Here is a 12,928-nt window from a genome sequence, read left to right as displayed (position 1 = left end):
CCAGGTGATCTTATCAGTGATTTAACAAGTGTAGGAATCAAAAACCTTCCAGTGCTGGGATTTTGTTAAGCCTCTTTTTTTAGCACCTGGAGACAGTGAGAAGTGATGGGGGGCACTGGGGGCACAAGCATCCTCCTGCCAGAAAAATGATTCTGATGATTCTGCCAACTTTGCCTTGCTCCAAGGCTTTTTGCTGCAGGCTCCAGGTGTAAAACCGAGAGCTGGAGGAGGCACTTCCCTCCCGCATTTGGGGCGGGCAGGAGGGGAGGTGGTCCAGCCGCACGATGACAGATGATGCAAATGCTCGCGGAGCGCGGAATCCATCGGGCCGGCGGGAGAGGAACGCAGCTCATCTCCGAACCAGCCTCCGCCGCGGCGTCCTCGCCGAGCATCCCCTCCTCGGCCGGAATGACATCAGAGCAGCTCCGAGTCCCTGCAAGTCCGCGGGCTGAGTAGCGGCAGGAATCGGTCGCTGCTGCCAATCGCAGCCCCGCGAAGCCGCCTCGCTGCTGCCGGAGATCCGCGGGAGCCGGAGGCTGACTCCGGCACTCGGAGCGCGGCGCCGGCGGCAGGACCGCGAGCAGTGGCTCCTGGGCTGATCCCAGAGTTCTCGCAGCCTTTCTGCCGGAGCCTGGCGGCTCCCCGGCGTCATACCCGTGCCCAAGAAGAAAACTGCATTCGGAACGCTGTGCTGAGCAGAGGTTTGGATCGTTCCAGCTGGCTGCTCGCTCTGAAAGGACAGGCTGGGTACAAATGAGATGTGACTGTGCCGGTGGAGTTCAATGACTGGGGCAGGAGCAAGAGAAGCCTTCCTGGGATGCTGCTGAGAGCTACTGGCAACTGAGAACTCTGCCTGGTTCACCTGGAGCCCCGTGAAGAGCTTTGAATAGCAGGAGTCTCTTTGCTGCGCACCAGGAAAGAAATTCTTCTCTAGGTAAGCTGTTCAGCTTCTCAACCTCTGCTTGTGGGCATACATTCATACCAGCACACAGACAGCGCCTACACTCAGAGCAGGTACAAATATCCAGCGTGTCCAATGATCTGCCTGGAACCTCTGCACAGTAAGTGCTTCCAAAAGCTGCCCGGAGCCTGGCATCCCCAGGATTATTTGGAAGTTTGAGATAGTCTTTACCATGCAAGTGCCCCTGATGCCAAGAGATGTTCCCAAGGGAAACAGCTGTCTGTCTACATGTATGAAAGGCCAGAGAAGGGAGAGCACGGGAAGTTAGGTAAGGGGGAAAAGAGGATACAGTTGCTTCTTTAGTCTTCTTTACATCCTTTGCCTTTTTTGCTACCATCCAGCAAAGTTCAGTGGAACTACTGCACTAAAATGACCTGGTAGAAGCTTTCCATGGAGATACATTAAATATGCACCAAAGCAAGAGTAGTGGAAGCCAAAACCTACAGATTTGCTCTCTTCCAGCACTTTGATAGCAAACTACATCTGTCAGAAACATTTTTTTTTTTAAACAGCATGATCGTTTATAGAGTGGAAGCAAGGATTGTTAGAGGCAGTAAGAGCTAACACATAGTGAAGAAATCAGTGTGGGCTCTTCAGATGCTCCAGAGCCCTGTTCAGCAGCAGCCCAGGGGTTTTATCCCACAGCTGGCACAGGGACTCCAAGTCACTGCTGCTGGGAATGAACACTCACAGGAAAATGCTCAGAGGTGAAGAAGTCTCTTCCCACAAGCCCCGCACTGTCCTAAGCACACATACCAACAAAACCCCACCCTCAGGAAGTTCTCTTTTCCCCAGGGAATTTACCAGGTCATTTTTTACTAACTCCTGTTAGTAAAACATACAGTTTCCACATTCTCATTCATATTGCCTGAAGTCTCCCTCCTTCCCTCTGTGGGAATCAATGCTGCAGAATCTGGCCTACCCGCTGTAGCAGGTTACTCCACCTCTCCTAGCTGTGAATGCTCTCAGAGAACAAGATAAAAAGAGAAATAACTCATTTTCACCCCATTTCTTCAGTAGCTTGAATCGTGATCCTCCTACCATAAATGTTCAGCCTGTGCAAGGACAGCAGGATCTCCTTTTCACAAAGTTTCAGTAGCTGGCCACGTTTCCAGGTGCTCCCTGTCTTGCCCTATCCTGTCTGTGCACTCTCCCCACGCACCTTTTCCCCTCCCTAAAGCTGCACTGCCTGCCTGGCTTCTGGAAATGCTGCTCTAAAGGAGGGGCTGGGGTGGGCTGTGAACTGCCAAGTCCGTTTAACTAAGGAAATTCTTTGCTTCGAGCTCCCTCCTGAATCTTATCAATCAGATCCTCTGATATCTGCTCAGTTGGGTTGGATGTTCCTCATGCCATTGCTCTGTGCACAAATCTACAACTGTCTGTCAGGTTTTGTGCCATTTCCCCAGAACATGGCCCTTTTTTTGGATTCATAATAGATGCCTAATGTCTGAAAGCCTCAGAATTGAAAGCAGAGTACCTTCATGTCTTGTTGACACCACTCTCTTCTGCAAGGCTGGGGAAATGCTCCTCTAACTTGCCTTTTATCAGAGTAAATCAAATTCAAAGGGTTACATTTCAGCAGAGAGCAGGATGCTTCAGTGACTGACCACTTGCACACGCACACACACACCACATACAAATCCTTTTCAGCCTGAACACCCTATTAACTCACACTATCAAGTTCTGCAAGTCCTATTAAAACTTTATGGGTGTTCAGAGGCTGTGATATCTGCTGTATCACTCTCTGTAATGGTCATGATCAGCCTTAGCACTGTGCAGGAATCATGAGCTGCTCTAGAGTTCAACTGCCATAGTCACTATGAGCAGGATAAAAATATGCTAATAGTAAAGATTTTTATTTTTTAAAGTTGCAGTACAGGAATTATCCCAGCAGTATAATGAGATACTTCAAGGAAAATGTGACCGTATATTGCAAACCCATGGCAATACTGAGCACAGAAAATGCTGATGAGTTCCTATTAGTTCTGACTCTAAGTTTTCAGTTAGATAAACAAAAAATTGCATTTAACTCTATGTCCCCAGAAAAAGATTCATCATTTCTCTACAAGCAGTAAAGCAAGCCATATAATGAACTTCTACAAAAAAAAAAAAAAGTATTATTTCTGTTCCAAATCATCCTGATTTGCCCACAAACAATTTTGCTTTGACTGCCTCTAGGACCATAGGGCTGGCTGAGCTTCAGCTGCATGAATACTCTGCTGTTTGCTTCCATCAAGTGTTTGCCTTGCTAAGCTTCCATAACCCCAGAATCTAAGAATGGTTTGGGTTGGGAGGGACCTTAAAGAGTATCCAATCCCAACCCTCTTTCTGCAGCTCCATAGGTGCATTCAAGAAACTGCTTTCCATACCCACACCATTGGCTTTTCTGAACAAAGCAACCCCTGGGCTGAGAGCAGCAAGGCATTGCAAGCTGGGGCCTGGATGGCTGAAGGAAAGGTTACCTTGGAATTGTGCAGGAAGCTGCACTTGGCCCAGCCTGGGGAGTCATTTCAGGAACAGGGCATTGAGCTTAGGGTGAGCCAAGGGCTCTCCACACTTTCCAAGGGGAGGGGAGCCTGGGTTGAAATTGTGCGTGTTAAGGAGCACAGTGTAAGGGGGCAGCCCATCAGATCCCTTGTTCTCAGGCCTGGGATGCAGTTGAGGACCATTAGAGGAGGTAGAAGGGCTGGACTCCTAGGGAGAAGGGTCTCTGCTGGAAATTGGGTGGAACATCAAAGAGTCCTGTCTCCCCTGTTGAGATAGGCTGAAGAAGGCAAAGCTCACAGCAACAAGTCTCTCTCTCCTCTTGAGATGCTAAAGCAATGCCCCCCACCAAGGTAAGCCACCCAGAAGAGTGCTAGATAGAAATTCAGAATCAATTCTCCATCTGTGTCAACATTCAAATTAGAAAAATTGAGCCATTAAAAGCATCAGGTACTGGAAGAAAATGAAAATCATGCACGTCAATCCTAAACATTTATTACAACTACTGTCTCTAATAATTACAGTGGAATTGGAATTCCTACTGAAACTAACAGTTGCTATAGAAAAATAATAATATTTTACCTAAACAGCAATGCCACCAGAATTACATGGCAACAGCACACCAGTGTAGAAACCATGTCAGTATTTGATGAGGAAAACACATTGGCACCACAAGTCATGGATGGCCATTTGAACTCAATTCAAAAGGAACAGAGAAATATTAAAACCTATTCCCTTCCCTCTGGCTACAGAAGGGGTCACAGCTGCTCTCCCCAAGTGGAGGCAAAGGGAGCAAATTCATCCTCCCTCCTCTGCTGCAAGGATGGGTTTTACAGAGCCAGAGCAAACACAGAAGGAGAAGCCAGAGCAGGGTGGGCTTCCTTCATGAGGAAGGAAGCACAAAGGAAGGGATTCCCTCTTCCTCCTTGGATGCTGGTGGCATAAGAACTCTCCTTCCTAAACCTGGCCAAGGGAGACCAGGCTGATGCCCCACAGCTCCAGACTCTTACTAATGGCTGGGTTTTCATCTCCCACATGTAAATATCAGCACCAGGCACAAACAGCAGAGAGAATCATGTGGACAGGCTCTCCCCTGAGCAGAGCTCTGCAAGAAACCTCCCCTCCTGAAGGACTATCCACAGCTACTTATTCCAGCCCACACTCTGCCAGGCTCCACTGAAAGGATTGCATTTAGCTTTTAGTGTATAAATAAGTGTTCTGATAAATAATTAATAGTAGCTGCTGGCCGTAAAAGAGGCGGCTGTTTGGAAAGTTAAGCAGTCTGTCATGAAATATGCACCCACCTCCTCTGTGCTCTACTTCCAGGGGCTGTTCCAGCCAACATCTTGTCCTTTTCCATGGGACCATATTGTGCAAGGAGGAGGCCAGAGCTCAAGTTCCAGACCCTCAGGGTATTCTTGAATTTAATCTCTCTCACTGGGGTATAGATCACCCCCTAAAGCACCAGAAGGGAGGGCAGGTGGTCAGTGATTCACAGAGAAATGTTTGGAAATGAGAGGAAAGTGCACTCTTCTAGGCTTCTAGGTAAGATACAGAAATTAGACTTATTGATCACGTTTGATTTTAAAGCCCTCAAAGCTTCTCAGGGTTTTTTAATTTAAACCAAAAAAAGCAGGGCCCAATGCCTTGATATTTTACCAGACTACCTGCATTCTACCCCCCTAAATAGCTGGTATAACTATAGGGCATTTTTAATTATTACTACTCTGTAGACCCTATTCAGGGTGCAATTTTAAATGGCTCCACTACTCTGCCCCCTTAGAGTCCTGCTGTTTAGAGTGGAACTGTGCATCAGCATCCTGGTGAATTAATCACCTGCAGAAGGGCATGGTACCATTGCTTGTACCTCAAAAATCACAGTTAAAGACTAAGAGAATTCTGTGATATCCAACGTGCACATAGCAAGCAAAGTGAGCCCTGCATGACTCCAAACACGTGACAGGCTCCCATCAGACTAACTCCCCATCAGCCTTGGTGCAAGCTCCATGTGTCTGCATCAATCACAGGCAATCATTCTGCACACTCAGGTTTTTAACTGAAGGACCTCCCGAAAGGCTTTCTCCTCCATGGAAAAAAATATTTGTGTTCAGGCAGAAAATAAAGTCTCTATGTATATAGAGTTACCTAAAACTGAGCTTTAAGGATTACAAGATATTGTGTCAAATGATGAGACATAATTTTGTCAGCCCCTTCCATAACCCAGAAAGCCAGGCTGGATTTCCTTGTCCATGATACACCCTGGAGATTGTTATTGAAAACCAAGTGGAGTTATACATCCAGCCCTCAGGACAGGAGGACAGGGATGTAAAGACAATTCCAGCCTGATTCAGGGGCACTATGTTCAGAAAGACTGACAACCATCTGGATTTTTTTTTATTCCACACTCTGCCCCTTCAACAATCAGTTAATGCCTCAGTAGTTCAATCAACACAGATTTTCCACGAAAGCAAGAGGTTAATCAAAGCCTCTCTATTCCATCACAGAGCTCTAATGGAATTAGTTCTAGTTCCAGTCTCTGAGCTCAGCGTGACTCAACAAAAAAAATCCCTTGAATTCCCAAGCAGGACCCTTATCCTACTAGTGGCATTTCCAAATTGAACTTTATCTAGACAAAACACAGAATAGATCTTTCAAAAGGAAACATTTGTTTGTATTTTGAGCCAAGAGCAAAACAGTATCTATAGGTCACAGATGACACACCAGCAATCTCTACAGAGATCTTTCATTTGGCTGACAAAGTGGCTCCTCTCAGAGAAACCCCATAAAGCAGTGGCAGGAATAAACACAAAGGAATTGAACCAGGGTACAACAAAAAAGAAGAAATAGGAAGCAAGCACAGCAAACACATTTGCCTGCACATGAAAGCGTGAATTTTGCACTGGCTTTCCCAAAAGCACACTTTGCAATATCCCTGCTATACACATCCGAACCAAACATAAATAATCTTAGAGCATTTTACAGCTAATGCCCATGTTAAAGGTAGAACAGACCAGTATTCCTCAACAAAGACAGGGAAAATGAAATATTGAAAAAAATCATTGGCCTCCAGAGGGCAAAACATGATAGTGGCAGAGACAGAAATCAAAGGTTCTACCTCTGCCTTATCTTTTCACCATAAAGCATTTTTCCTCTTGGTAGGCAAACAGTACCCCTCCAGTCATTTCATGGCAAGAATTTCAATTTGTGTTAATCATCTTGCATAAAACTTCCTCTGACTGTCTTGTCTGCAACACTTAAGTACATTCAAGAGAAAGTCTCTTGGATATTGTAGTATTTTTGTTACATGACCACATTTCTCTGTCTAGATTAGGTTTACTGACGGCAGTCATTGCGCAGCCCTAAGTGGTCCCCACAAAAAGCTGATCTTGCCTGTAAAGAACTGGTACTAAGACTCAACATTTTCTTGGAGGACTGCCTAGAACCTAGAGTAGAACTAAGACTAGGAAGAGAAAGGAGAGATATTATAAACTTAACTTGCTACTTTCCAACTGCCATGCAACAGAAGCAGTGCTAAATGCAAGTACTTATGAGCAAGGGGGAAGAGACCAAATTTTCCCCTTTAGAAGCTGTTCACAAGTCCAAGAAGCACACACACACACAAAAAAAAAAAAAAAAAAAAAGAAGGCACACGTGGAGGGCCACCCTGGCTTCATTTACTCTCCTTGCTCCATTTTGCTTGGAAGCCAGTACTTGCCAAGCCCTGCCCGGTTGTCACCAGGACTGGGGGCTTGGATGATGCTCCAGTCCTCACATCTGCTCTGATCAGAGACTGGTGGGACCAAACTCTGTGTCTTCTCCCTCTTTTTCTACCAAATCCTCTAACAATAACCAAACCCTTCGGCCAGTGAGGACAAAGATAGGGATAGGGGACTCCAGCAGAAATTACTCAAAGAATAAATAAATGGAAGCTGTTATAATGAGAATCAATGTACACAGAGCTTGAAAACTGTGTCTGACTGGCTGGAACTGGGCTTGAGCAAACTCAGAATAAAGCCCTGTTTAAATTTCATGTGGCAAACGTGCTGTATGAGAGATTTAAGTATAAAGTCTTTGTTATCTGGGTTTAAATAGACTTCCTCTGCAGTAGCAATAGATCACTACTATGTGACAGCAGTAGTCCCTCTGAAATAAGTTAGTGGCCTCCTTTTAATTCCTAGCACAGATGTGACCACATCTGACTTACTCTCAAATAGTCCCTGTGACAGGATACAGACACCACAAAACATGTTATTCAGTGAAATATTTTGGCATTGGTATAAGAGTGGACGCATTTTAATTATCTCACATGGTGGCAAACGTTTTTAGCTCCCAGAAAAGCAAGAGGACAACAGAAAGTGTGGGAAACAATTAACTATTAAAAGAAAAAAGCATAAAGACCAAATAGTTCAGCTTCTAACAGGCTGTTCCAGAGCCTGGGAATATATCTCTTTTTTTTTGTAAAAGTAAAGTTTTAGTAATCACCCATCAACCTGTAATCCTTAGTAAATTTTCAAAATCAATACAGAAAATCTGCAGTTACTTGGTTGCTAATAGAACTATAAAAAAGGGGTTTAGCAATTTTTTTAATGGCTTTGCTTGTCTGCCCAATCAAGCAACACGTACAGAGTTTGGCTACTGCATTGATTGGCTTTTAGGAGTCCTAGTTAGGCAGCCATTCTACTGCACAAATGTTGTGTCTCAGCTGAGTTCACAGCACAAATCATTCTCTTGGAACTGGATAGCTAATTGACAGCCTTAGGAAAGGGGAAAACAGTACCAGAATAGATGGACTGTAATAAAACATCTGATACAGCATCTCACAAAAGTTTTATTTCAAGAGTTAAATGAATTCAAATTGGCTTCCATTGGAGCATTAAACTATGAATTGAAAAGTGATGAAGAGCCATTAACCAAGTGAGAGCAGGAGATTTGCTGCATCAAGTCAGGGCAATGTTTTGTGGGCTGCCTCAGAGCACCGTGCAAAGCCTGCTTTTATTCACCTCCATTCCCCTGGGCTGGGGCACTGACAGTGTGGTGATTCCACCTGCCCTCTCCAGTAATCCCACCAGGAAAGCAAAGCAAGGACTCAGTCCTGCAGGGCACACACTTCTGTGATTGCAGCTCCAACTCCCTGCCCTGACATTTTGGTTCTGTCATTGTGGCTTTGGCACTAAGCTGCTGCCCTTCAGATCATCTCTCAACACCACCTTCTCAGCCTTTTGCTGTCCTACGCACATCAAGAAACAGCTGCTGAAGGGCATCATGCAAGGGGCCGCTGTTTCCAGCTCAGCCACGGGGTGTCTGAGTGACCTTGGGAAAGCCAGGCTTGTACCCTTTAATGCTGTTTAGCTTCTTGAATTTTTGGTGAGTTACTGGTGAGAAGTGGTGGATCTTAACACCATCACTCACGCTAGAGAGACGCATTTATTAGAAACTGCATTGAGAAGGTATATTTAAAATAATAATTAAATTAAGTCTGCCGTGAGAGTTAAGATGTTTTGCCTGTGACATCCAAATATCATGTGTATTGCGATAATTTTTGTGCCACCACACAACATCTGGAGCTGCTCAGATGGTGAGTGTGGTCACTAACACTTATCTGTTGTGATGATCACTAGAGCCACTCTGTCAAGAAACAGAAAATACATATATAGGTTCTCTCTTCATGCATGGCTCTCCTCAGACCATACCTAAATTAGTGATTTCTGGGGGCTCCCACACCTGACACTCCAGAGAAAGCACGGGTCAGAAATTCCTGAGGAAATATTGCAACTACCCATTATGTTCAGAAATACCAATGCATTAGAGACACATGAATGGTGCCATTTGGAGGAAGCCTCACTGAAACATCCCAGATGGGATATTTACGGAATTTCTGGGTGGTCCAAATGACCGTGGGACTGCCGGAAGTTAACGGGTCACAAGAAGGAAGCGGTGAGGCTGAACATCAGGCAGCACTCACCACAAGGGTGGTCTGGCTAAGTCTTAAAACACATTTCTGCAAGGAGCTAAGCCACATGAAATGTCACATTTGGGCTGGGGAACCAAAGGATGTGCACAGGTGTGAGAAGATCCCTATGGGCAAAACTCATCTGCAAATCACCCTCCAACCCCTGCTCCACCAGGGAGCCTTTTCACCACCTTCTGAAATCATCTGGAAAAGCTCAAAGCCAAAGAGAAATAGAAGTCAGAAGGGTCAAACAGCTCCCTTCCAAGTACTGTTTCATGCTAAAAATCACACCAGCTTTCATCAAGTGCACAAGTTGAAGTATTTCAAAGTCTTTGCTTTATATTCATTGATTATTGACTTCACCTTTTGGCATCATTTAGCTTTCTGAAATCACACAAGATTACATGTACAATATAGACTTGATCAAACGGCTGAAAACACCGAAAAATTGGACGTTTAACTTACACATGATTATGCATTGAAAAGAAACAAAAGAGGTGAAAGTACTGAGCAGCCTCTCCACTCAGAAATGATAAAATACAAGTCAGAAGCTCTGCAGCCCTTATCAGCTCAGAAGCTGGCCTTATCCTAGGCAAAAAGAGTTTTCTAATACCTTGTGATGAGCTATGAGAAGCTGGTACCGACACCCCTCTCAAGCAAAGCCACATTTACAAACACAAAACACGTTGCAGCTTGGCCAAGTTTGGAAAAAAAAATTACTTTCAAAGAGGATGTAAGTTTTGTGAGCTCAGCCAAAAAATCTCCTGTAAACTTTTCTGAGAGAAAGAAAATAAAAAAATGCACTTTTTCTCCTTCCTCAGTGAACAGAAACCCTGAATTTTTGCAAATGGTCACCAGGAGTCATTCATCACTCAAATCAGGCTGCTTGTTTCTGTAATGAATGAGGAGTCCCATGCAAGGAGCAGCAAGGCAGCTGTCATAATTCATTGGGCTGGTAGTAAATGACAGGACTCATACAAGCTTAGAAAAAAAAGAAAAAGGAAAGGCTTTACATTAGGTTTTTAGCCTAAAGGGAAGTTTTATATATAGACAATAAAGACATTCTGACTTCTGATTTATTGGCAGAACAAGGAAGGGAAAGCTCTGGCCTGCCTCCAGGTGAATTGCTCCCAGCAGTGCACTGTGGTGCAGACAGGAGATTGGGAATGGCCGCAGTGCTGTGGAACAACCAGAGTCCTGCTGCTCTGCTGGGCAGTGCCAGCACTGACATGCTCTGAACCCACTGCAGATGTCAATCCCGTTAGCTCCATCCTCAGGGTGAGCCAGCACAGCTGATGGCTTCATATCCATATTTCTACTTCCCATAAGCTCAAGGAGCTCAGAGATCCTCTGCCTACCATGATCAGAGGTAAGAGGAGCTCCCCCAGCCCACTCGCCAAGTGTGCTGGCTCAGGCACCGAGCCCTGGGGGAAGCTGTGCCCATGGGAGCTGCCCACGAGGAGCCAGCTTGAATTCCTGCTGCACAGCTACCACATGGCATTACCAGGGGGCTGCTTCTCCTGGCTGTTGTGCCATCAGTTTTAAATAGTCAAGTCCTAATCTCCCAATCAATCATCTTCAGAAGCAGCACGCTTTAGTCATCCATCAAACGCCCTTCTGCGGGCAAGCAGGAAGTGTTATTTAGCAAGGAGGCAGCAATTTTTAAACCTCCATTTTTCTTCAGCTGCCTGAATTAAAGAAAAATTAGAGTCCCTGCAGATGTGTCTGACATCACAACAGAGCTGTACCGCAGCGCTCTGCTCTTGCTGGGCCAAGGCCCCACATGGAGCAAAGCAGCTGAATGGACGAGATGTACTGACGGACCAACCCTGGATGAGTGCAGCCTTGATTCCTCAACAAAATGTGCCCAGCTTCAGCCTTTACCTCCCTGGAGAGTCTGTGAATGCTCATCAGTGATCACAGAACCTCAAATACCAGTTACCAAAATGAAACTCCATAAATAACACTAATTATGAAATATGGCCTATTTTCATGTTGTTCAAATTCATCTAGCACAGGAACTCTCCGAAGATAGTTGAACTCTGGAGTGAATGTAAAGCTGTTGAACTTTAAGGAGGAGAGTTTCAAAGGCACAAATGGCACTTAACTTCCAATTATGCCTTGGAGAAAGTTCCACTAATGGCTAATTTAGCTGATTTATTTTCATAACCTTTAATTACTTCACACCATTCTTTTTTTACCTGAACAGTATAATCAGTTCAACACAGCAGTTGAAAAACAATGGGCAGACTAAAAAAGGTCTGCTCCAATGCCAGGTTTCCTTATGGAGGTTTAAATTCTTTATCAATTTTATGTAATTATACATCTCAATACGTGGGAATACTTGCACTTAATTACAATGTCTACATACGATGGATAGTAGCTAACATGAAATCTGATTATTAGTATTTTATCTCAATGAGATTTTACCAGTGTTATTGGGAGGAAATAATTAGTGATGAAGACCATAGTTTTGTTTTGACTAGTATAAAGTCAGGGGCTTCTCCTGTTTCAGTAACACAAGCTATAATATTCATGAAGTTTATTGTTTTGACAGCTCGCAATACCAGTACCCAGGAGATCCAGCAGGGCCAAACACTGGAGAAAAACTGCGCCATTTTAGGTCTTCTCACAAGCTATTCCCTTGTGCCACAGGTGGAGGCTGAAACATCTGCAAAACATCCAGGGTGACCCAGCGGCACATTTCTTCGAGCAGAACTCCTGGCTTGTGTTTAATTTTAAACATCGGAGTCTTAATTAAGGTGTTTTACGTGCCCTGGGGATTTGCGAAGCCTACTGGCGGGAGCGTGACCGCAGGCAGGGCTGGGGAGCGAGGGGAGAGCCGGCGCTGTCTCGCAAAAGCAAGAAGCGATTGCCCTCTAGTGCCCAAAGCAGGCCGAGGATGCACAGCACGGAGAGCGGGAGTTCAAGATGCTTTCCCAGTCACCTGCCTGTCTGGTGCTGAGCGAACAGGCTTTTTGCAGTCAGCTCTTTGGGGGGGGACACATGACCCAGCCCTGGAGGCTGCCCCTCCCACGGAGAGCAGGAGTCCTGATCTGATAAAGCCCTGAGTGAGTCCTCAATGTCACCCAAACTCCAACACCGTCTTGCAGAGGATGCTTCACTTGATCCAGTGTTATCTTTTGAAGGAATCTTAATTGGAGGTTTAATAAGAAGTGAAATCCCAGCAAGCAGACAATTGTAGAACAAGGGAAGCACCAAAGCAGGGCAAATACTCTTAAGATTATCAGGACGACTTCAATTTCCTAATGGTAGATGCGATTCTCTTTACATTTGTTCTCTCACACATAAGAGATGAGTAAATGCAGAAGAGGTTTCCTGTTTCTGTCCCTACCTCACTCCCCTCTTGGCCAGTTGTGTGACACAACAGGATCACTTCTGGAACAGCACACAGTGGTATCAATATCCCCTTCCAAGCTTCCAGCGAGAAAGGTAAATCAGATAAGAGCTTCAACCTGCCAGAGTCACAAATGGTCTCAGAAAACAACTCCTTCTTTCTAAATGCTTCTTAC

General features: G+C 45.1%; 1 protein-coding gene across 1 annotated transcript in view; it reads left to right on the top strand.

Moving 5' to 3' along the window:
• Positions 1-347: 347 nt before the first annotated feature.
• The window catches only part of LOC115902959 (bifunctional heparan sulfate N-deacetylase/N-sulfotransferase 4), a 64,588-nt gene continuing 52,007 nt past the window's right edge, over positions 348-12,928 (top strand). The window contains exon 1 of the mRNA XM_030946964.1: positions 348-934. The gene's annotated coding sequence lies outside the window, so the exon portion shown is untranslated. The remainder of the gene's footprint in view (positions 935-12,928) is intronic.

The sequence above is a fragment of the Camarhynchus parvulus genome, chromosome 4 (assembly GCF_901933205.1).
Source record: "Camarhynchus parvulus chromosome 4, STF_HiC, whole genome shotgun sequence".
Classification (NCBI taxonomy): domain Eukaryota; kingdom Metazoa; phylum Chordata; class Aves; order Passeriformes; family Thraupidae; genus Camarhynchus; species Camarhynchus parvulus.
This window is presented reverse-complemented; position numbering and strand designations above follow the sequence as displayed.